General features: G+C 50.5%; 1 long non-coding RNA gene across 2 annotated transcripts; it reads left to right on the top strand.

The window, feature by feature from the left end:
* The first annotated feature begins 14,049 nt into the window (after positions 1-14,049).
* LOC125523975 (uncharacterized) lies at positions 14,050-18,059 on the top strand. 2 transcript variants are annotated; one of them, XR_015611722.1, is made up of 4 exons: positions 14,050-14,451; positions 14,750-15,143; positions 15,429-15,575; positions 15,681-18,059. It is a non-coding gene; the product is annotated as an uncharacterized LOC125523975 (long non-coding RNA). The 2 variants fall into 2 exon arrangements; XR_015611721.1 differs by having other exon boundaries at positions 14,053-14,451; positions 15,421-15,575.
* The last annotated feature ends 4,906 nt before the right edge of the window (positions 18,060-22,965 follow it).

Below are 22,965 nucleotides of genomic sequence, written 5' to 3' on the forward strand. Positions count from 1 at the left end.
GGAGGCGACCCGTTGCGTCCCCATGAGGAATATCTTCCCGGGCTTCTCACGTCGCTGTAGAGGGAAAAACTTCGCCTCCGGAACATGGATGTACTGCACACTCCTATCATTGGAGAAACCCCCGAGGCTCGCGCCTTGGAGGACACGCGTCTGGCAAATTTGGCCGAGCGTGCTCGACTGGAAAACCTCCAGCGAGCACTCAACGAGCGGGCGCGACAACGGGTTCCCGAATCCAGTCGACGTCAGCTTTTCCCGCCCCCGCAGGTATATCGAACTCCGGTTCAGAATTTAGCAGCTGCAGCCCGCATAGCGGAGTCGATTCAGCCTTCCCAGTCGGAGGCTGGCAGAGGCTTGCTGCAGATCAGAGCGTTGCTCCGGGCAGCAGGAGATCAGAATTCCGCTGTTTCTCAGTCGTGGAACAGGATTCACAGCAGATCCATTGCCGCGGACACAGTCCAGTCGGCTCACAGCCCGAGATCGCCCCCGAAGCGTGAGGGACGTGGGGACCGGCGTGACCAGTATGGGAACCATGAACAGTATGAACACCGAGTCGGTCGTGACGGTCGGCGTCAAGTGCCCACGCCTCCCCCGAGGAGCGGGTCGTATGTGCCTCGCCAGCAGGATGACAGGCGCACTCATAGTGGTGGGCGAAGGGTTTCAGTCGATCCCAGAGGGCCAGGCTTTGACGCGAGATCCATTCTCGTCCAAGGTTTGGTTGACCGGAACAGGGCTCACCGAGAAGGTCACGACAGATATGCCCCTACCAACAGCAGAGTGCATGTATCGGGGCCAGAGTGCTTTAGTCAAGCCATCAGAGCCGCTGTGATTCCTCCCAACTTCAGGTTGGCGACTGGAGTCAGTAAGTTCACTGGCGAGTCCAAGCCCGATACTTGGCTTGAAGATTACCGAGTGGCCATCCAGATCGGCGGCGGCAATGATGAAGTGGCCATGAAGCACCTGCCTCTCATGTTAGAGGGCTCGGCCAGAGCGTGGCTGAACCAGTTGGCACCTAGCAGCATTTACACTTGGGAGGATCTCTCTCGAGTGTTCGTCACCACATTCGAAGGCACGTGCAAGCGACCGGCAGGGCTGACGGAACTGCGGTCTTGTGTACAGAAACCAAATGAAACTTTGAGGGATTACATCCAGAGGTGGATCACGTTACATCACTCGGTGGAGAATGTGCCTGACCACCAAGCGGTTTGTGCTTTCAAGGAGGGCGTCAAGTACAGAGAACTGAGCTTGAAATTCGGTCGAACCGGAGAGATGTCCCTGAATCAGATGATGGAGATTGCCAGCAAGTACGCTAATGGTGAAGATGAGGATCGACTCCGGAGCGGCAAGCTGAAGTCAGTCGCCCAAGAAACCGGAGGGAATTCCAATCGGAAACAGAAGCGGAAAGCCGAGCTAGCTGCTCCCGGGGAAGCCTTGGCCGTAACTCAAGGAAAGTTTAAAGGGAAACCTAAAGGGTCTTGGAACCCCAAAAAGGTTAAAGACCAGGACGAAAATGATGTGTTGGACTTGCCATGTCTCGTCCACACGAAGAAAGATGAAGAGGGTAATTTCATTTACCCGAAACATACCACTCGACAGTGTCGACTCTTGATCCAACAGTTCCCGGGTAAGCAACCCAAGGGTAAGGAAAAGGAGTCGGACAAAGTCGAGGACAAAGAGGACAGTGACGATGGATACCCTCAAGTCAATTCCACCTTGGTGATTTTTGCTGATGTCGAGAGCAAAAGTCGACTGAAAGTCATCAATCGAGAGGTGAACATGGTTGCTCCGGCGACACCAAATTATCTGAAATGGTCCCAGACTGCCATCACGTTCGACCAGTCTGATCACCCAACGCATATTGCCACCCCTGGGAGGCAAGCTCTGGTGGTCGACCCAGTGGTTGAAGGCACTCGACTGACCAAAGTCCTAATGGATGGTGGCAGTGGTTTGAACATATTGTATGCAGAGACATTGAAAGGGATGGGCATTCCGATGTCCAGACTCAGCGCCAGCAACATGAGTTTCCATGGAGTCATTCCTGGGAAGAAGGCTGAATCACTCGGCCAGATTGCCCTTGATGTGGTTTTTGGTGATTCCAAGAATTACCGGAAAGAGAAGTTGACATTTGAAGTTGTAGACTTCCAGAGTGCCTATCACGCTATTTTGGGCAGGCCGGCTTATGCACGCTTCATGGCCCGACCGTGTTATGTGTATCTCAAATTGAAGATGCCTGGTCCTAAAGGTGTGATCACCATTACAGGCAATCGGAAGAAAGCAGAAGAGTGTTTTTGGAAAGGCTCAAAGATTGCTGATGCTCAGATGACAGTGGTCGAGCTGCAAGAGTACCAGAAGACTGCTGATCCGAGTGAGTTACTACGAGCCAAGAAGCCTGCTTCAGAATCAGCTTTTCAGTCGTCCGATGAAACGAAGCCAGTTCAGATTCACCCGACCGATCCCAATGCTGCTCCGAATCACGTCTCAACGACGCTCGACTCCAAATAGGAAGAAGCGCTCATCCAGTTCCTCCGTGAGAACTGGGACATCTTCGCATGGAAGCCCTCTGACATGCGGGGTGTTCCCAGGGAGCTGGCTGAGCACCGCCTAAGAGTTGACTCAAAAGTAAAACCTGTCAAGGAACATCTCCGATGGTCCGCCGTCCAGAAGAGAAAGGCTATTGGCGAAGAGGTAGCTCGGCTTTTAGCGGCGGAGTTTATCCGATAAATCTCCCACTCCGAGTGGCTCGTCAATGTTGTCATGGTTCCCAAGAAGGACAAATCACTTCGCATGTGCATTGACTTTAAACATATCAATCGGGCATGTCCGAAAGATCATTTTCCTCTCCCCCGCATCGACCAGATAGTCGACTCGACTGCGGGATGTGAGCGACTGTCTTTTCTAGACGCCTATTCCGGGTACCATCAGATCCGTTTGTATGGACCTGATGAGATTAAAACAGCTTTCATCACCCCATTCGGATGCTTCTGCTATGTTACCATGCCATTCGCCCTCAAGAATGCCGGAGCCACGTTCATGAGGATGATTCAGAAGTGTTTACTCACCCAAATCACTCGGAATATGGAGGCATACATGGATGATATTGTGGTTAAGTCACGGAAGGGTTCCGACCTGCTGACTGACCTTGCTGAAACCTTTGCCAACCTCAGGAGGTATGATATCAAGCTCAATCCATCAAAGTGCACATTCGGAGTTCCAGGCGGAAAGCTACTCGGTTTTCTCGTTTCCGAACGGGGAATCGACGCCAATCCTGAAAAAATTGGTACTATACTCCGGATGAAGCGTCCTGTGCGTGTGCATGACGTCCAGAAGCTTACATGTTGCTTGGCCGCTTTGAGTCGATTCATCTCTCATCTCGGTGAAAAGGCATTGCCTCTTTACCGACTGATGAAGAAGTCTGACAAGTTCGAGTGGACTCCGGAAGCAGATGCAGCATTTGCAGAGCTCAAAGCTCTGCTCTCCACCCAGCCGGTGCTTGCTGCCCCAATCAGCAAGGAGCCTTTACTGCTTTACATTGCAGCCACAGGACAAGTTGTCAGTACAGTACTTACGGTCGAGCGGGAAGAAGAAGGAAAGGTCTTCAAAGTTCAGCGCCCAGTATATTATATTTCTGAAGTCTTGACCCCATCGAAGCAAAGATACCCTCATTATCAGAAGCTCGTATATGGGATTTACATGACTACAAAGAAAGTTGTCCACTACTTCTCTGATCATTCCATTACAGTCGTCAGCGACGCTCCGTTGTCAGAGATCTTGCACAACAGAGATGCAACTGGTCGAGTGGCCAAATGGGCGATTGAACTCCTTCCCCTAGATATCAAGTTTGAGCCAAAGAAAGCTATCAAGTCCCAAGCAATTGCAGATTTCGTCGCCGAGTGGATTGAACAGCAACTTCTGACTCAAGTTCACTCGGAGCACTGGACCATGTTCTTCGATGGATCTAAGATGCTAAATGGTTCCGGTGCTGGGGTAGTATTGGTTTCCTCCCGAGGAGATAAGCTCAGATATGTTCTCCAGATTCACTTCGATTATTCCAATAATGAAGCAGAATATGAAGCACTTTTGTATGGGTTGCGCATGGCCATTTCACTCGGCGTCCGTCGCCTCATGGTCTATGGCGACTCAGATTTGGTGGTTAATCAGGTGATGAAGGAGTGGTACATCTGAAGTCCAGCTATGACCGGTTATTGTAATGCAGTAAGAAAGTTAGAGAAGAAATTCGAGGGGTTAGAGCTTCATCACATCCCCCGACTGAAAAATCAAGCAGCTGATGATTTGGCAAAGATAGGCTCTAAGAGAGAAGCCATCCCCAGCAATGTGTTTTTGGAACACATCCACTCGCCGTCAGTCCAAGAAGATCCTTTTACAGATGAAGTCCCGCAGCCAAAGAGTGCCACGGACCCGACTGAAGTCGAAATTCCAGCGGTGGTCGACCTAATCATGGAAGTCTTGGCAATCACCCCCGACTGGACGATACCGTACATCGCGTATATCCTGAGGAAGGAACTCCCGGATGACGAGGAAGAGGCTCGACAGATCGTCCGTCGATCCAAGGCCTTCACAGTCGTAAAGGGACAGTATAGAGAAAGCGCGACTGGAGTCGGTCAGAAGTGTATAACACGAGAAGAAGGTCAGATAATCCTTGATGAGATCCACTCGGGGACCTGTGCTCACCATGCGTCCTCTCGGACCATTGTGGCTAAAGCATACCGAGCGGGTTTTTACTGGCCAAGAGCAAATGAAATGGCAAAAGAGATAGTCGACAAGTGTGAAGGGTGCCAGTTCTACTCCAACATGTCGCACAAACCCGCATCAGCCCTGAAGACCATTCCACTCGTATGGCCCTTCACTGTTTGGGGGTTGGATATGGTTGGTCCATTGAGAACAGGCAGGAGCGGTTTCACACATGTGCTTGTGGCAGTCGACAAGTTTACCAAATGGATTGAAGCCAAGCCTATCAAGAATCTTGATGCTTGCACTGCCATCAGTTTCGTCAGGGAGTTAACATTCAGATATGGGGTCTCGCATAGCATCATCACTGACAATGGGTCAAACTTTGATTCAGACAAGTTCAGAGCTTTTTGCGCCTCTCAAGGCACACGAGTCGACTACGCATCGGTCGCCCACCCCCAGTCGAATGGGCAAGCAGAAAGGGTAAATGGTCTGATTCTCAAAGGACTAAAACCTCGGCTGATGCGTGATCTCAAGCACGCAGCAGGTGCATGGGTCGACGAGCTTCCGTCAGTTCTGTGAGGATTGAGGACCACCCCGAATAGGTCGACTAGAAAGAACCCCGTTCTTTCTGGTTTACGGAGCGGAAGCAGTCCTGCTGAGTGATCTACTTCACAATGCACCCCGAGTCGAGCTTTACACCGAAGATGAAGCAGAACAAGCCCGGCAAGACGCAGTCGACCTCCTGGAAGAAGAAAGAGAAATGGCTATGATCCGATCGACCATTTATCAGCAAGACTTACGTCGGTTCCATGCCAGAAATGCGAAGAGTCGAGCCTTCCAAGAAGGAGATTTGGTCCTCCGAGTGGATCAACAGAAACCACACAAGCTCGCTCCTACTTGGGAAGGCCCCTTCATCGTCACCAAAGTCCTCCACAATGGAGCGTATCATCTTTACAATGTCGATCGCCAGATCGATGAGCCACGAGCCTGGAATGCGGAGCTACTCCGCCCCTTTTATACCTAAATTCTCACTCGGATGAGATGTAATAAGAAAAACTCCTGTAGTTTATTTGTCAAAGACAAGAGTGTTATAATTTTCCCAGTGATTATTATTGTTTTTTGTTTGTGTAAGAAATCCCCCAGTGGGTGGCTTAGCTGTGAATCCGCTTCGCCTAAGTTTGTAAAAACAGTTTCCTACCGAGTGGCGAGCTAGCCTCCCACTCGGGGGGCTTAGCTGCGAATCCGTTTCACCTAAGTTTGAAAAAAATCCTACCGAGTGGTGAGCCAGCCTCCCACTCGGGGGCTTAGCTGCGAATCTATTTCGCCTAAGTTTGAAAAAATCCTACCGAGTGGAGAGCAATCCTCCCACTCGGGGGCTTAGCTGCAGTCCAGCACTCGCCTAAGTTCTCCCACTTAGAGACTTAGCTGCAGTCAGGCACTCGCCTAAGTTTGAAAAAATCCTACCGAGTGGAGAGCAATCCTCCCACTCGGGGGCTTAGCTGCAGTCCGGTACTCGCCTAAGTTCTCCCACTCAGAGACTTAGCTGCAGTCAGGCACTCGCCTAAGTTTGAAAAATCCTACCGAGTGGAGAGCAATCCTCCCACTCGGGGGCTTAGCTGCAGTCCAGTACTCGCCTAAGTTCTCCCACTTAGAGACTTAGCTGCAGTCAGGCACTCGCCTAAGTTTAAAAAAATCCTACCGAGTGGAGAGCAATCCTCCCACTCGGGGGCTTAGCTGCAGTCCAGTACTCGCCTAAGTTCTCCCACTTAGAGACTTAGCTGCAGTCAGGCACTCGCCTAAGTTTGAAAAAATCCTACCGAGTGGAGAGCAATCCTCCCACTCGGGGGCTTAGCTGCAGTCTAGTACTCGCCTAAGTTTTCTCACTCAGAGACTTAGCTGCAGTCAGGCACTCGCCTAAATTTGAAAAATCCTACCGAGTGGAGAGCAATCCTCCCACTCGGGGGCTTAGCTTCAGTCCAGTACTCGCCTAAGTTCTCCCACCTAGAGACTTAATTGCAGTCAGGCACTCGCCTAAGTTTGAAAAAACCCTACCGAGTGGAGAGCAATCCTCCCACTCGGGGGCTTAGCTGCAATCCAGTACTCGCCTAAGTTCTCCCACTTAGAGACTTAGCTGCAGTCAGGCACTCGCCTAAGTTTGAAAAATCCTACCGAGTGGAGAGCAATCCTCCCACTCGGGGGCTTAGCTGCAGTCCAGTACTCGCCTAAGTTCTCCCACCTAGAGACTTAGCTGCAGTCAGACACTCGCCTAAGTTTGAAAAAAACCCTACCGAGTGGAGAGCAATCCTCCCACTCGGGGGCTTAGCTGCAGTCCAGTACTCGCCTAAGTTCTCCCACCTAGAGACTTAGCTGCAGTCAGGCACTCGCCTAAGTTTGAAAAAATCCTACCGAGTGGAGAGCAATCCTCCCACTCGGGGGCTTAGCTGCAGTCCAGTACTCGCCTAAGTTCTCCCAAACACATCTCAATCCTCAAGGACGACGAGGGGTAGGTCGACTGCCACCTTCTCCTAGAGAGCTTGCCCACAAATACAATGCGCGATTCATCCCGCTCTACAGTAACGAAGTACGGGTCGACTGCCCCCCCCCCCACCCTTCTCCTGGAGAGCTTCGCCACAAATACAATGTGCGCTCTGTCCCACTCTGCAGTAACAGGGTGTGGGTCGACCGCCGCCCGCCCCTGGGGAGCTTCGCCACAAATACAAGGCATGGGTCGACTACTTCCCCCTCCTTCGGAGCTGTGCTGCGAATACAGAAAGTTGTCTCGAATAAAGGTTGGGTTCACTCAGCAGGAGATTCATAAAGATATTCAACGGTAAACCAAGTTCAGATAAAATCCTAAAGGTTCTGGATCACGGATCGAGGTACTCGGGCATGCGACCCGAAAAAGTTTAACGGTTACAAAAACCACTCGGCATTTCGAGGCAAATTTAAGGTGGGACATAAGAGTTTGTTCACTCCGCGGGAGGAGCGCTGGCAGGCTCGACGAACTCATCCAGGTCGACGCCGTCGGCTATCCGAGTGGCTGCAGCGATGAAAGTCTCCATAAAGGTTCGGAAGTCATGCTTCTGGGTGTTGGCGACCTTGATTGCTGCCAGCTTGTCTTGTCGCACCTCCTTGCAGTGGACACGAACCAAAGACAGAGCCACATCAGCGCCGCACCGAGCAAAAGACTTCTTCCACTCCTGCACTCGGTCAGGGATTCCGTTAAGACGAGTCATCAGAGACTCGAGATCATTTTGGAGCGTAGCCTCTGGACAAAGTGCCGGGTCGATCCGTGACATGGCGACCTTCAGTCGAGCCAAGTAGTCCACGGCACCGTCAATGCGAGATTCCAGTCGAAGCAAATTCATGGCAGCTTCATCTTTCACGGGAGAGTTGATTGGATCCAAACCTGGTTCGATCCGCCCAGTCTCCTCTTCAAAGTTCTGGCAAAACTCTGCATTCACGATCCAAGGATAAGTCAATTTTCATACACTGAGTCGACACAAAAAAAACCAATCGGAACTAAATGTGCACCTTCAAGCTTGATATACAACTTCTTGGCAAGGCTCCTCAAGTAGCTCTCCAGATCGTCCCTCCTGCGAGCAATGCCTTCCATCTTTTCGTTCAGGTTGAGGTTATCCTTCTTCCAGCGTGTACACTCCCTGTTGGCTTCATTCAGAGCGGTCTTCAGCCTGGTATTCTCTTCTTCTAACTGGCCGACCGAAGCCAGCTTCTGTTCGGCCAGAGCGGTCTTGTCGTCAACCTCCTTACGGGCAGCAGCCAAGTCCTGATCCTTTTTCGCCAGAGCTTCTCTCAGTTTTTCTGCAAAGAAATGATGATTGATTCGAAAATAGCAGAAGGATACTCAAGCCTAAAACTAACCAGTCGACAAAATAGTCTTACCTGCGGCGCCGTCTCTGGCCTTTTGCAGCTCTGTCCTGGCCAGCTCTAGATCAAGGTTCAGTTGAATCTGCTGCTTCTCCAAGTCAGCAAAGCGAGCTCCAAGATCGCAAGATTTCTGAAGTCAAAGGGGAGAAGTTATTTTACAGCGAAAAACAACAAAGGCAATAAATACTAAGACTACGGTCGACTGCCAGCAGCCCACCATAGCCTCGGGGACTACACCCAGTGGGTGCACTTAGCGTGCCCCCACCGGTTCTGACCCCACTCAACCGGCCCGCCAAAGTCGAGTCCAAAAAAAAGAGAGAAAGAACTCAGACTACAGTCGACTGCCAGCAGTCCACCGTAGTCTCGGGGACTACACCCAGTGGGTGCACTCAGCGTGCCCCCATCGATTCTGATCCCACTCGACCAGATCGAGTGGAAGAGACAAACCATACATTCGACAAAATACTAAGACTACAGTTGACTGCCAGCAGTCCACCGTAGTCTCGGGGACTACACCCAGTGGGTGCACTCAGCGTGCCCCCACTAGTCCAAGAATTCAATCGACGCACCCAGTGGGTGTGCAGATGCAAAGATTTTCGGAAAGACTCTTCAGGTAGCATATCCTAACAAAACAAGCGGCAACCAACTAACCTGAACGTTGCTCTGGAGGGCCGAGCTGGCATCATAGGCGGCTTGGCTGGCGTCCCGCACCGCCTTCATCTTCTCCATCATAATGCCCGCTTGACGAATGACTTCCCTAGCAGCATTCACCTCGTCCTCCGGGACACGATGGGTCGCAAAAATTGAAGGCGGGTCGACAGGGGCCTGAGCAGTTGATGAAGAAGGCAAAGCACTCCACAGCGGCTCAGCGAAGGTAACAGGACCGCGATTGACGTCGCCAGTGTCCTGAACAACTGGTTCCGCCCTCGGCGTCGTCTGTAGCGCCCCGCTTGCAGGAGCTCGCATGTTCTTCCTCGTCAAAGGCCTCTCGGGCTCTCCTTCATCATTAGGGAGGTTAATAATGTTGGGAGCTGTGCAAGGTTCAAATTGCCAAAAGCACGTCACCCAGTGATGCACGATACAATTGAATCGACCAAAAAAAGATAGTATGGCAGAAATCATACCCGGATTAGAAGTGACCGCATCCTCCATCGCCTCATCATCATCCCTGTAAGCTGAGGTTCCGGAAGTGGCAGAGCTAACAATTCCAAAATTCGTCCAGTTAAAACAAGAAAAACAAACAGCGCGGCGCGTTGAGTGAATACAAGGAGAGACACTCATGCGGAGGCGACAGGGATATCGATCTTGATCTTTGGCAGCGCCTTCCGAGTCTTCGGCTCTGCAACTTTGGGGTGCTTTGGTGCCTTCCCAGTCGGGGTTGGTGAAGAGATCCGAGGGCGCTTCGAAGACTGACCACCCGGAGCAGTTGCCTTGTCGCGAGCACTCAGCCGTTCTTGGTCAAGCTTGGATCGCCTCTCCTTGCGAGGAGGTGACTCGACTTCTTCTCCAGCGCTTGAGTCGTCGCTCCCTCTGTCCCCTTCACCATCGGAAGCCCCCTCGCCACTTTCGCCGCCACTCGCCTCGCCTTCCAGAGCTTGCTCTTGCTCCCCGTTGGGCATGGAATACATTTCAATAATGGCCTGAAAGAAAGCAGGGAGAACAAAGTCAGTCGATGCAATACAGACGGTTGCGCGAGTGAACTCAGATTACAAGCAAAAACTCAGAATCAGACCTGCTCGGGTGCGTGGGACTGGTCGAATGGAGGGACTCTCCTGGCTCCCCTGGGATTGTCCTTATTCCCGGTAATGCCAGACAGCCACTTCTCCAGCGTGTCGTCGTCGACCTCCTCCGGGTGGATCCGAGTGGAGTCTTCAAGACCCGAATACATCCACATCGGATGGTCTCGGGCTTGGAGAGGCCGCATGCGCCGTTGAAGGAAGACCTCCAAGAGATCCATACCAGTGACCCCGTCGCGAATAAGCTGGACCACTCGGTCGACCAGCACCTGCACGTGCTCCTTCTCCTCCGGGAGCACCTTCAAAGGGGAGGGTTTTTCCACTCGGTCCATGGTAAAAGGAGGGAGGCCAGTCGATTGCCCTGGCGTCGACTGGTCTTTGCAGTAGAACCAAGTCGACTGCCATCCGCGAACTGAATCGGGGAGAATCATGGCCGGAAAGGAGCTTTTTCCGCTCGTCTGGATGCCAAGACCCCCACACATCTGGATCACTTGGGTCCTCTCGTCACTCAGATTAGCCCTTTTCACTGTCTGGGAGCGACAAGTGAAGATATGCTTGAAAAGACCCCAGTGAGGTCGACAACCCAAGAAGTTCTCACACAAGGAAATGAACGCGGCAAGATAAACGATTGAGTTGGGGGTAAAATGGTGGAGTTGAGCCCCAAAGAAGTTCAGAAACCCTCGGAAGAAAGGATGAGGAGGCAAGGAAAACGCACGGTCGACGTGGGTGGAAAGAAGAATGCGCTCACCCTCCTGAGGCTGCGGCTCGGATTCCTTCCCCGGAAGCCGCGACGCGTCGTAGGGGATCAGCCCCCCTTCGGCCAAGTCGTCGAGGTCGTCTTGGCATATCCTCGAGTGGATCCAGTCGCCCTAGATCCAGCCCTTCGGCAGGCCAGGCCGCGAGGAAGATCCGCCCCGGCTGGTCGCCTTCCCCTTTGACTTCGCCGTTGCCTTCTTGGCCCGCTCCAGAGCCGCTGTCTTCTCCCTCCCCATTGTCGTTGGCGAGGCGCGTGTGGTGCGGTGGTGTTAGGGCGAGAGCGAGCGCGGCGGAGGGACGTGAGGGAGAGAAGAGGTAATGGGATGCACTGCTCGGGGGACTCCGGTCCAGGCGCTTTATATCAGGCCGCTCCCGAGTGGCTGACGGGTAGGCCCAGGCGGCCCTATCAAATCCCGCAATGACCGCACGAGCGATACATGGCGAAAAAGGTGGCGCGGGGATCGAGGCGGCTCCGCTCTATCTCGTCCGATTACTGCGGCCTCCCCCGTCCCGCGCGCTTCCCAAAATTCGGATCCCACTAAATCCACGGGCAGCGAATAACTTGTCAGACCAAGGATCTCCTCCACACCATCACTCGGAGCCTTACAAGTAAAGAAACCCACTCGACGAGGAATTAAGAATGGATCAAGGCGACTGGAAAGGAAGTTGCTACCATCACTCAGGCCCGTTGATCTGAAACTAGATATGCTCACGACATGAAAAACGAGTCGGAGAAGCTCTCAAATCCTTCCCCACTCAAATCTCGATCCATTCGGGGGCTAATGATGAAGCTATGTACCTAGGGTAGGGTCATGGACCTGTCCTACCTACCCTACCCGAGGACATCTCTAGAAGAAATCACCTTTCAATCGACTTGAAGGTGTTCCACTCGACAGACTCGAAGACACTCGACAGACTCGAAGACACTCGACCAAGAAGCAATCACTCGACCAAGATCCAACCACTCGACGGCCAGGAGACCTAAAGTCACTCCGCACGCTAACAGTCGGTCATTAAATAGCTTTTTATGGTCATTATAGCACTTTATTACTAGCGTTACCAGTAACGCCTCGCCTTAATGAACATTGAACCCTTGGTAACGTGGGCTGGCCCGGGGCCTGGCGCACTCTATATAAGCCACCCCCCTCCGAGACAAGGGTTCGCACCTCTGTAACTCATACACGCATAATCTAGTCGACCGCCTCCGGGCTCCGAGACGTAGGGCTATTACTTCCTCCGAGAAGGGCCTGAACTCGTAAACCTTGCATGCTTACAACTTCTCCACAACTAAGATCCTGCCTCTCCATACGTACCCCCCTACATCACTGTCAGGCTTAGAACCACGACAGTGGGCACCGCTTAGGTGCGTCGGCAGTTGCAGATGGCATGCCCCTCTTTCTCCAGATCGGATGACGACGGAGACTTTGATGACGTTCTCCCTCTTTGGGGCATCGTCTTGGAGCGCCGGTTCACTGTGATATTTATTCCTTCTGCTCTCTCGAAAAGTTCTGTACCATGTGAAACTTCATATTAGTATGCGACATATATCATGAGGGAAGCTGGATGAATTTGTCAAGGAAAATACAAAACTGCAGTGAATATACTACGGCCAAAAACAAGGAAAAACAACGCTCTTGACATCACAAAATCTACTAGTCTTTTTTGGATCTGACTGCCTGCAGGTTTGTCCTCTGCAGTTTTGCTCCTTGGCACGCTCACGCTACTCTGTCATAATCTTCTGTATTTACCCACGATTAACTCGCAAATGTGCATCAAACATTCACAATCACCCCAAGGTGATAACGACTGGACATGCGGTGCTTACGGCTTGGTCCATTTGGCGCTATCGTAATGTTGTGATCTTCGACAAGATAGCTCCCTCCACCGCCTCTCTCCTAGCGGCAATTCAGGAAGAGGCACGCTCTTGGACCAGCGCCGGAGCCAAAGGGCTTAGCACTATTATTCCTGTAATGTAACTGATCTTGTAGGGATGAGCATCCCATTCCCCTGCTCGCTTGCATCGGGGTAGCGCCTTTTTATGCAGGCAACCGCGATGTAAACTTGTACTTTCTATCCCCTATCAATGTAAAGATACGCTTTCAAGCATATTCCCGAAAAAGAGTTAGCTCTGTCAGACACGAGTGGGAAACGTGTGATTGTATTACTATAATACCGTAACATTTTTCAAAACAAAAAATTAGACAAATGGAAAATGGATGGCAGCAGGCACAAGCACCAGGCAGGAGTAGGATGGAACGAGCAAACCGACGTGAGCGTCGCAGAGTCCAAGAGCCAAAGCAGTGCAGAGGAAACAGATGTCGACGTGTGTCTTTTGCCCTCGCCATGATTACGTACAGCTGGTTGCCATTCGCCAACCGCATGCAGATGCACGCACATCGCCGTACGTCCGTCCGCCCGCGTCGCCTTCCGCCTGCGCCCCGGCCCACGGCGGTGCGTGCGCGCTCCGCACCACCAGGCCATGGTCACCGCTGCTCCGGTGAAATACGTACAGCGGTACAGTGTGCGTAGGTCCGGCCGGTCGACGGTAGGCTGCGGCCGGCGCGGCCATGAATGCCACGCATGAACGTCGCACCTGCCAAATGATGAAATAAACAATCATTTCAGTGCCGTCACTGTGCATCGCGAGAATTGATCGAATGAGGAGAGCTGGTGGAGAGACGTGATTTGAATTTCCTGTGGCAGATATCAGATGTGGGACGATATTTTAAAGACCTTAGCCCTGTACCGTTGTACTGTACGTACGTGTGCATGCAGACTGTCACAGAGTCCACAGTGCGGTGGGACGAGCCCCAGCAAGCTGCCACCGGAGACGCGACGAACCTCGCGTCGGTGGGGGGCTGAGCTCGGCCTCGTCTCCGGCTTCCGTGCCACGAATGAGATAAGGCGGTCTGGACCCCAAATGCGATAAGCAAAGCCGGCCTGGGCCGCACTGTGGCTGCGCTGTGCGTGGGTGGCTGCGAGTCAGTGTGCAAGCGGCGCGGGACATCCCGCTCGGCCGCCACGCCGTCCCGCAAAAATAGCCCGCAAAATGCCATTGGGCTGACCGCCTCGTGTGTAACGGGCCTAAGCGGTCACGCCGCTGAGTCCAGCGGGCTTGCCGCAATCCCGCATATCCCGCATAAGTCCTAACCTAGCTTCGAACAAAAAACCTAGTGCCTACCCACGATGGCGGCGACGGCGGCGGCTGCTGCTGCTTCGCCCACCTGACGCTTCTCCTTCGCCACCTCCTCGACGACGGCCTGCTCCTCGCCGCTGACGCCCTCCACCTCCCGGCCACCCTCGCCTCCGGCGCCACCGCCAGGTCCCCTCCCAATTTGTGCGCACGCCCCGACGGCCTGCTGCGGAACTTCGACGTCCTCGCCGGGTACGGGCTTCTCCCCCTTCCCCTTCCCCTTTCTTGCTCTGATTCAAAGTTGCGTCCTCGCCCAGCGACTGGTCGACTGGTTGATTAGTTACGGGGGATTCATCGTTGCTGCGGTTTCCTGATGTCATGGATCTGCTATTCGTGTTGTTAGCCTGGTAGGCTGTGCTTGTGGGCGTAGATGTGCGAGAATCTTGGAGCGGTCGATTTGTAGGCTGTTGTCCCTTTGTTGACAGAATTTCAAGCCATATAAAGTGTTATCATCTTTGGTATTCTCATTAAGTTGATGTATATGATGCAGTGCTCATGTATATTTTGCCTGGGTGTAAGTTCCTTGTGTTCCTGTGATATACGGTCACAAGAACTCCTTGTTTATTGAGCAATCATGGTGGTGTCGACGGCGCCATCTCCACATCGGGACTGCCCTACTGAAATCCTCGATGGAGATGTTGTCCCTCCACTGCCTCCCTCACATGCTGAAGCTGTGGTTTCTCCGTCGCTTCCCTCCTTGATTGGAGCTGTTGTTTCGTCACCTTCCGCTTCAGCAAGGGCTCCGGCAACCTTGTCGCGCCCTTTCCTATCCTCCAAGAACAAAGGGCATGCATCCAAGAACAAAGGGCATGTGTCAACTGATGAAGTCGATGCAGCTGCAACACTTTGTTCCCTTGTCCCAATGACCCAAGATCCTCACCAAGGTACATGTAGCTTCCTTGCCTTTTAATCTTGATGGGTCATCTACTCTCTGTTTGTATTAGTAGCTTGGACAGAGAGAGGGCGAACTGAGATAGTTCTTTCGAATAGTTCATATGTTTACATACATGAGAGCTCAAGAACTACTAGATGTAGAGATTGGAAATGCAAATGTTAACTTATATATTATTTGCAATTGGGCCCAGTATTGTTTGCAACCAGATACAAATTAATTGAAAATTGTGCTCTTACTTATGCATTATTTGTATGATTGAAAACAAGTTACTCAGGAGAAAAGCAAAGACTCGCAAAGAAGAGCCTGAGGTCACTGTTACTGGTGCCCATAGTGGGATTCCCAGGGGTTAATGTCGTGTTATCTCAGGCATCTCCAAGATTAGGTGTGAAACGATCATCGCCAACACTGCCTCAGATTCCTCGTAAGTTTTAATGTCTATTCTGCACACACGTTAAGTTTTAATGTCAATTGTGCGCATATCGCAAATGTCTTGGCATAAGTTATTTGTTCATCTCAAATTCCTTAGGTCTTTCACATAAAAGAAAAAGAAGGAAACTTAAATCTGAAATCTGGAATGATTATGATCCTGTGTATGATGGCAACAAAATCAAGGAAGCACACTGTAAATATTGCAAGAGTTTTTATTTGTACAAGAATAGCTGGTACTAGTCAATGCATCAGGCATTTGTTAGTTTGTGAGGAAAGAGCCAAGGTCAATGAGTTTCTCGACTCGGTTAAATCAGCCATGCCACAACCTGATCCAAACAGTGTAGAAAAATGGAAAAATGACCCCGACAGAGCACATTGGGAGTTGATGAGGATGATTGTCGTTCATGAATTGCCATTCTCCATAGTGGAATATGATGGGTTTAGGCGATTTGTGCATAGTCTGAATCCAACATTTGAGGTGGTGTCTAGGACGACAATAACACTTGATTGCCTCCTTCTATTTGATGAACAAAGGACAAAGCTTCGAGAGGCTATGCAGAACTTAATCTCCCGTGTCTCTTTAACCGCCGACATGTGGACTTCAAGTCAACTCAAGAGCCGTGGATAATATCAGGGAAAGCATCAAGTTTGTTAGAAGCTCCCCCACTCGGAAACAGAAATTTAAGGAAATAGTTGCACAAGAAGGCATTGCTTGCAAAAGGAGCCTATCTCTGGACGTCCTTACACGGTGGAATTCAACGCATTTGATGATCAAAATAGCCCTGGAGTATAGGAGAGCATTCGCCGCTATGAAGTTGCAGGCACCACATTTACATGTCAACCCACAAATGTTGAATGGGAAACGGCAGAATCTGTTTGCAGCTTGTTAGAGGTTTTCCTCGATGCAACTATGGTGGTGTCCGGTACATTATATCCAACATCTCATTTGTATTTCCACGAACATTGGAAAATTCATCTAATATTGCAAAGAGAGACCAAACATAAGGATATTGTCATCAAATCCATGGTTGAAGCAATGCAAGAAAAAGTTCATGAAGTATTGGAAGCTGTCATTCTTGACCATTTGTCTTCCGGTCATACTCGACCCCAGGTACAAGTTTAAATTCTTGGAGTTCTGCTTAAAATCTGGACTTGAAAGTGATGCAACAAGGTATCTTGCTAAAGTGAAGAGAACATTCAAAGATCTATTTGTTGAATATTCTATGCATGAGGGTGAGTCAAATATGGGAAATGATCAAGGAACCAACAATGTTGGTACAAGTATTGATAACCCATGGGATCAATGGAACAAACAAGTTAAGCAAAATCAAGAAAATCGAGCAAAGCTGAGTGAACTTGATATTTACCTAAAAGATGATGTTTGCCCGCAAGAAGATGGCTTCGACATACTATGTTGGTGGTCCAATAATGCACACAAGTATCCCATAGTATCTCGGATAGCAAAGGATGTATTGGCTGCACCTGCATCTAGTGTAGCATCAGAGTCGGCCTTCTCCACTGGACGAAGAATACTCAATGACTATAGGACCAGATTGCTTCCTACCACTGTAGAGGCATTAATCTGTCTGCAAGACTGGATGCGACCTCGCGGTAACAAACTATGTTTTTAGTGATATTTAGCATTTTTTGGTGTTATGATGATAAATCTTTAACATTTTTTTCTCTCATTACGGGAACTAATCATGTTGGCACGATAATAAATGATGTTATTTATAGAACAAATGGCGATGTTGATGCTCATTGATTGCAACATTAGGTAAGCCTAATCTTGAAATACATCTTAGTTTTTTATTCCAGGAACTGTATAATGGTAGTGAACATCAGTTTTTGTCAAGGTGAGATACATAAACATCAGTTTTTTCCCTGTTTACATTTTTTTGCTCTGTTTCAGTTTCAGGACCTGAAACTCTGCATGCTTGTTTCTTTTCCTTGAATAATCACAACAGCAGGTTAACTAGTAAAATGCATTTAATTTCCACAAAAGCTAGCTAACTTATATACATATTTTAATTGAAGTCAGAGCTTGCAAACTTTCTTATGAGTTTAGTTTGGTAGTGAAGTTCTTTTTTAGAAGATGAGATACATAGCGGTTGGAGACAACTTCCTGTTCTTCTCTCGAGTGTATTCTAATTTCATCCATTGGCTAAATATCGTATACCTTATTCATATGCAGAACCTCCGTTCAGTATATTTGGAGATCCTCGGCATCAGTAGCAGTATATTTGGAGACCCTCGGCACCGGCATCCGCAGCAGTATTAAGCCCAGAAGATCAAGCTTTTTGTACAAGTGATGAAGCATCTGAAGCTTTTTGTATATTATCAGTCACTTTCATATCAGGAGTCTCCTGATTTAGCTATAGTAGTTAATTGAATTCTTGCTATCTTGTTGAATTTAGCTGTAGTAATTCATGGCACTTACCTTTTGCAGTAATATGTTTTAACATTGTTGAGTTTACTGAATGAGCATAATGTTTAAGAATCAAAGGGTTCTCTTGCTGTTGTACATACTACTAGTTTGCTGAATGAGTACACTGATGTGCGCACATTGCTGTCTTGAAAGGCTGAAACAAGCAGCTTACCGTGATACATGTGACTCTTGTAGTCTTGTGATGAATTTGTGACTGTACAACGTTGGGACGGAGCTGTACAGTACATGTGCCTGGCGGGTCTTTGCGGTCACATGCGGGCTGCCGCATCGTCCGCTAATAATCATGCGGCTTGAGGCGGGCAGCCGCGTTGGCCCGCTAAACCAGTTGGCTCCCGCTTTGGCGTCCGGCGGGCAGCCGCAACCCGCCCCGCTTGCACCCTGAGCTGCGAGGGACCCCGGAGGGAGCAGCGAGGCGGCGACAGCACGCGCCGGCCGGCTTCCGGGTGGTACACGCGCGCGCCCGATCAGGGCATGTACGATGGTGGCATATGGATACATATGCCTCATGATAAAAAGTAATTTGAAGCATTTGTGTTGATTTTTTCTTCTTAATGCAAGCTACTACTAGTAGACCTTATCAAAGAATAGAAATAGACTCTCAGTACACATGCATCTCTCCTCTTCATTTTAGGCCTTCTTTGGTTCATAGGATTGAAAAATCATAGAAAATGAGATGACATGCATCTCAAATTCTATGCATAGGTATAAAAAAGGAGATGCCCTTTGATTCACACCATAGGATTTTTTCCATTGTATCTAGGCTAATGTTTATTTTCCTATGAAATGTGAAGGATAGAAAGAATTCCTCCATAGGAATAGGATTTCATTCCTACAAACCAAAGAGTTCTGAAAGAATTTTTTCTATGAAAATCCTACAAAATTCCTTCAAACCAAAGGAGGCCTTAACTTTTTCAACTTTATGCATTGGATCATACTTTTTGTCTCTAAGCACCCGCCTTCTGAAGAGGATCCCGTTTTCCCATCCGAATCTACTTTTTCTGTTATCCGATCCTACATGATATGTGAGGCATCACCCTGAGGCTATGCATTGGCCATGCCCTCACGAGGCCACACGGTGGGCGACGCGCATGCACGGGGCCGTACCGGCACAGCTGGAAAACAGCACGGGCACGGCTGCCCTGCGACGGTGCGAGGACGGAGCGCCAGCCCAAGGCCCTCAACCAGCCAGCTCGATCGAAACGGATCTTTTACAGGATCATATCCGGTAGAGCAGTACCACGCGCGTGGCGAGAAAGGAACCAGCGGCGTGCATGCATGCATGTGGGCGATATGCATGTCGGTTTCGCCGTCCATCTCCAGAAATTTACCCGTACGTACTGGCTTGTGGTCACGGCCCGCTGAGACGGGCCGCTAGCCGGTTCGAGCTTGTTCATAAATCACAATGAAGACCTGCATAGGACGGGGTTCCGAGGGCTGTACATGTGGATTCTGGTCTTCTGGTTTTTTTTAGGGTTACACACCACTGGTCCTCTGGTTCTGGAGTCAGCGCATACTTGATGATTAACGCAGCGCGCAGGGGCCACGAACGAATTGACACCGCGCAGCACGCACTACGTGCATCGCATTGCATGGCCCCCGGCCGGAGTCGGACGCGCTCAATCAAGGCGTGCGGCGGAGCGCATCCCATGCGCCGACACCGGCGGAGCAGTGGTACCAGCGTCACCTTTCGACTCCACTCGAATTCGCTACACCGGCTGGATGGATCCCTTGCACTGCATGCTCCTACTTCGAATTTTGCCATGGTCTCTCCCGCTGTTTGAAAATCAGACAAGGGCGGTTTGGATCTCGCAACGTCCTTGCTCTGTTCTGGTGCAAGAGTGAATCACAATTTGGCTGTGTTCGCCTTAAGTTGTATTTTTGTTTCATTTTCTAATTTCCCACATGCCAGAAGGATCATCTTGACACTTTATGACACACACCTTGTATCTATTCTCTACATACAAGATTTTTTTACGGGTTATCTAGATGTGCTTTAGCAAAATGGTTACTCTTTGCGGGTTAGTGCGGATGGTGTTTGAGATCATTGTTGTCACTGACCGCAATCTAAGTGGCTCGCAACGCTACTTTACAACGCCTCACTGGCGTGGTACACTAAACAAGAGATGTCCAAAGAAGTTAATGATGCATAAAGCGCCAACATGGAGTTTCTACTCCGGGGTGTAAATGCACCCGGAACAACAAGATCAGAGGGAAAAACTAGTAAAACAAATCAGTACAATAGTACTACAGTAACATTTTTCAGTACTCCCTTCTTTTATAATGTAGTGCGTGTAGTTTTTTTTTAAGTCAAACTTTGTAAATCCTAATCAAGTATTTACATCTACAACACCAAAAATATAAAATATAAAACTATATCTTACGATGAATCTAATGATATATGTTTGACATTCTATATGTAAGTGGTTTCTTCTTAGACTTGGTCTAATTATCTAAGGTTTGACTTTTCAAAAAGCTCTATGTGCACTACATTATGAAATAGAGGGAACAACATTTTTAGACGAATAGAAAATGCAGATAGGGGAAGTATGGAATGTGCAAGCCGACATGAGCGTCGCGAAGTCCAAGAAGCAAGCAGTGCAGAGGAAACAGATGTTGACGTGCGATTTTTTGCCCTCGCCATGATTAACTTAGAGCTGGTTGCCATTTGCCAACCGCATGCAGATGCAGGCACGCCGCCGTACGTCCACCCGCGTCGCCTTCCGCCTGTGCCCCGGCCCACGGCCGTGCGCAGCAGGCACAGGCCATGGTCACCGCCGCTCCGGTGAAATACGACAGTGTGTGTAGGTCCGGCTGGTCGACGGCCATGAATGCGACGCATGAATGTCGCACCTGCAAAATAATGTAATAATGAAATAAACAATCATATGAGTGTCATTACGTCGCGAGGATTATTCCAACGAGTTTACGGCTGGTGGAGAATTATTCGAACCAGGCCCCAGATGCATGGAATATTGGCTTTGGGTCCAGACTCGAGAGCTAGCTCTCCCACGTTGTGCTGCACGTACGTGCGCATGCAGACTCCACCAGTGCGGGAGGCTACGGCTAGCTCCAGCAAGCTGCCACCAGAGCTGCCACCAGAGACGCGACGAACCTCGCGTCGGCGGGGGGCTGAGCTCGGCTTCCGTGGCACGAATGAGATAAGGCAGCGTGGACCTCAAATGAGATGAGCAGGCGACCACAATACGCGCCGGCCGGCCTCCGGGAGGTACACGCGCGCGCCCGATCACGAGGCCACACCACACGGCGGGTGATGCGCATGCACGGAGCCGTACCGGCACAGCTGGTGAGCAGCACGGGCACGGCTCTCAGGGCAGGGCCGGCTGCCGGCTGCCGTGCGAGGACGGAGCGCCAGCCCGGCGCCCCTCTGCTAGCCAGCCAGCTCGATCGAGACGGATCTTTACGCGATCATAACCGGGTGACCACGCGCGTGGTGATGCATCTACTACCACTATAAAAGAAAGAGAGAGGCAGATTCAAACAATCACATTCATCCATAATCAAAATCTAATGGCCCTTAATCATTTTGTGTTTAACGTTGCTAACCACGCAACAAGCCACTAACAGATCGCTAATTCAGCCCTCGCCGTTTAGAAAAAAGGACAAACCGCCCGCACGACCTCTCCCGCACTTCCCCACCTCTCGCCCCCTCCTCCACCTCCCACGCCTTTTGCCTCGCCGCCCCGACCTCTATCTCCCTCCACCTCCTCTCGCGCCGTCCACCTTGCCGCCCCGATCTCTCGCCCCTCCTCCTCCCGCGCCGTTCGCCTCGCCGCCCCGCAAACTCCCGCAACCATTAGCCGGAGCCGTCGCTCGAGCCGCTCGCCGCTGGAGCCACCGCCCCGCCCCGCGCCCATCGCCGCAGGGAACCGCCGGAGTCGCCCGCCCTTGTAGCCGCAGCAGGTCGCCGCTAGATACGGAGTCGCCCGCCTCGCGCCTGCCCGCCCCGCCCCACCGGCCTGTCCTTACGGGTAGGTCACGGCACTCGGGAAGAGCGCAACGAAGGAGTAGGTGAAGAAAATGACGGCGGCGATGATGAAGATAAGGTGACCTTCTCCAGGCTCGGCAATTGCAAGAGAACGACCTCGGCGAGGCCGAACAACATCAGATACATTATCCCTTCGTTGTTGCATGTCACGTCGTGGCCCTTGTAATGGCTGCAGTTGTTGTATGCGCGGACCTGCACTATTAAGGCACGCGACCCTTGTAATGGCGGCAGTTGCTGCGCGGACCTGCACTCTTAAGGCCAGGAACTTCTTTCTTTCCATTGACTATCTTAACAAAATTACCGAACTCCTTCCTCTCTTCCATGTGGAGATGATCTGCAGCTCTCTCATGGATGGCAAGGCCTTCCCATTGAGTATCTGAGTTCCCTCGAGTTTCTCTTTCTTACGGTAAAGTTCAGTTTGCAGAATGATATATTTCGGACCTTTGCTTCACGCATAGTTCTGAATTTTGTTGCACGTGCATTTCTTAACTGACAACACTGAACGAAAGCTTCAGTTTGCAGAAATGGCAGATTTCAGACCTTTGGTTAACATGATGTTTTCCCCCGGTATCTGGCTCTTCTACAGAATGAAAGCCTGCATGGAGTTGCCAAGATGGACCAGGTGAAGGAAGCTGCATGATCTGCCGACGCACCTCAACATGTCACTCAGTGCATCTTTCTCTTGTAAGTTGTAAGGCCTCCATGGAATTGTTGGATATATGCATGGAAATTATCTCCAATCATGTGTTGTAGTTCTGATCATCTTCCATATTTTTTTGTAAATTTACCTATTTCGTACTAAGGATTAGGAATCTCTTATGAGAGATGAAAATTTTAGTTTGTGTGTATGTAGACTGGGCAGTGTGTCTGTCAGAAGCAAATCTGATGGGGTTGCGCTTGCGCAACTGGCACTACAACAAAATGTCG

Source organism: Triticum urartu, chromosome 7A, assembly GCF_056163025.1.
Source record: "Triticum urartu cultivar PI428250 chromosome 7A, HENAU_Tu73, whole genome shotgun sequence".
NCBI classification, from domain to species: domain Eukaryota; kingdom Viridiplantae; phylum Streptophyta; class Magnoliopsida; order Poales; family Poaceae; genus Triticum; species Triticum urartu.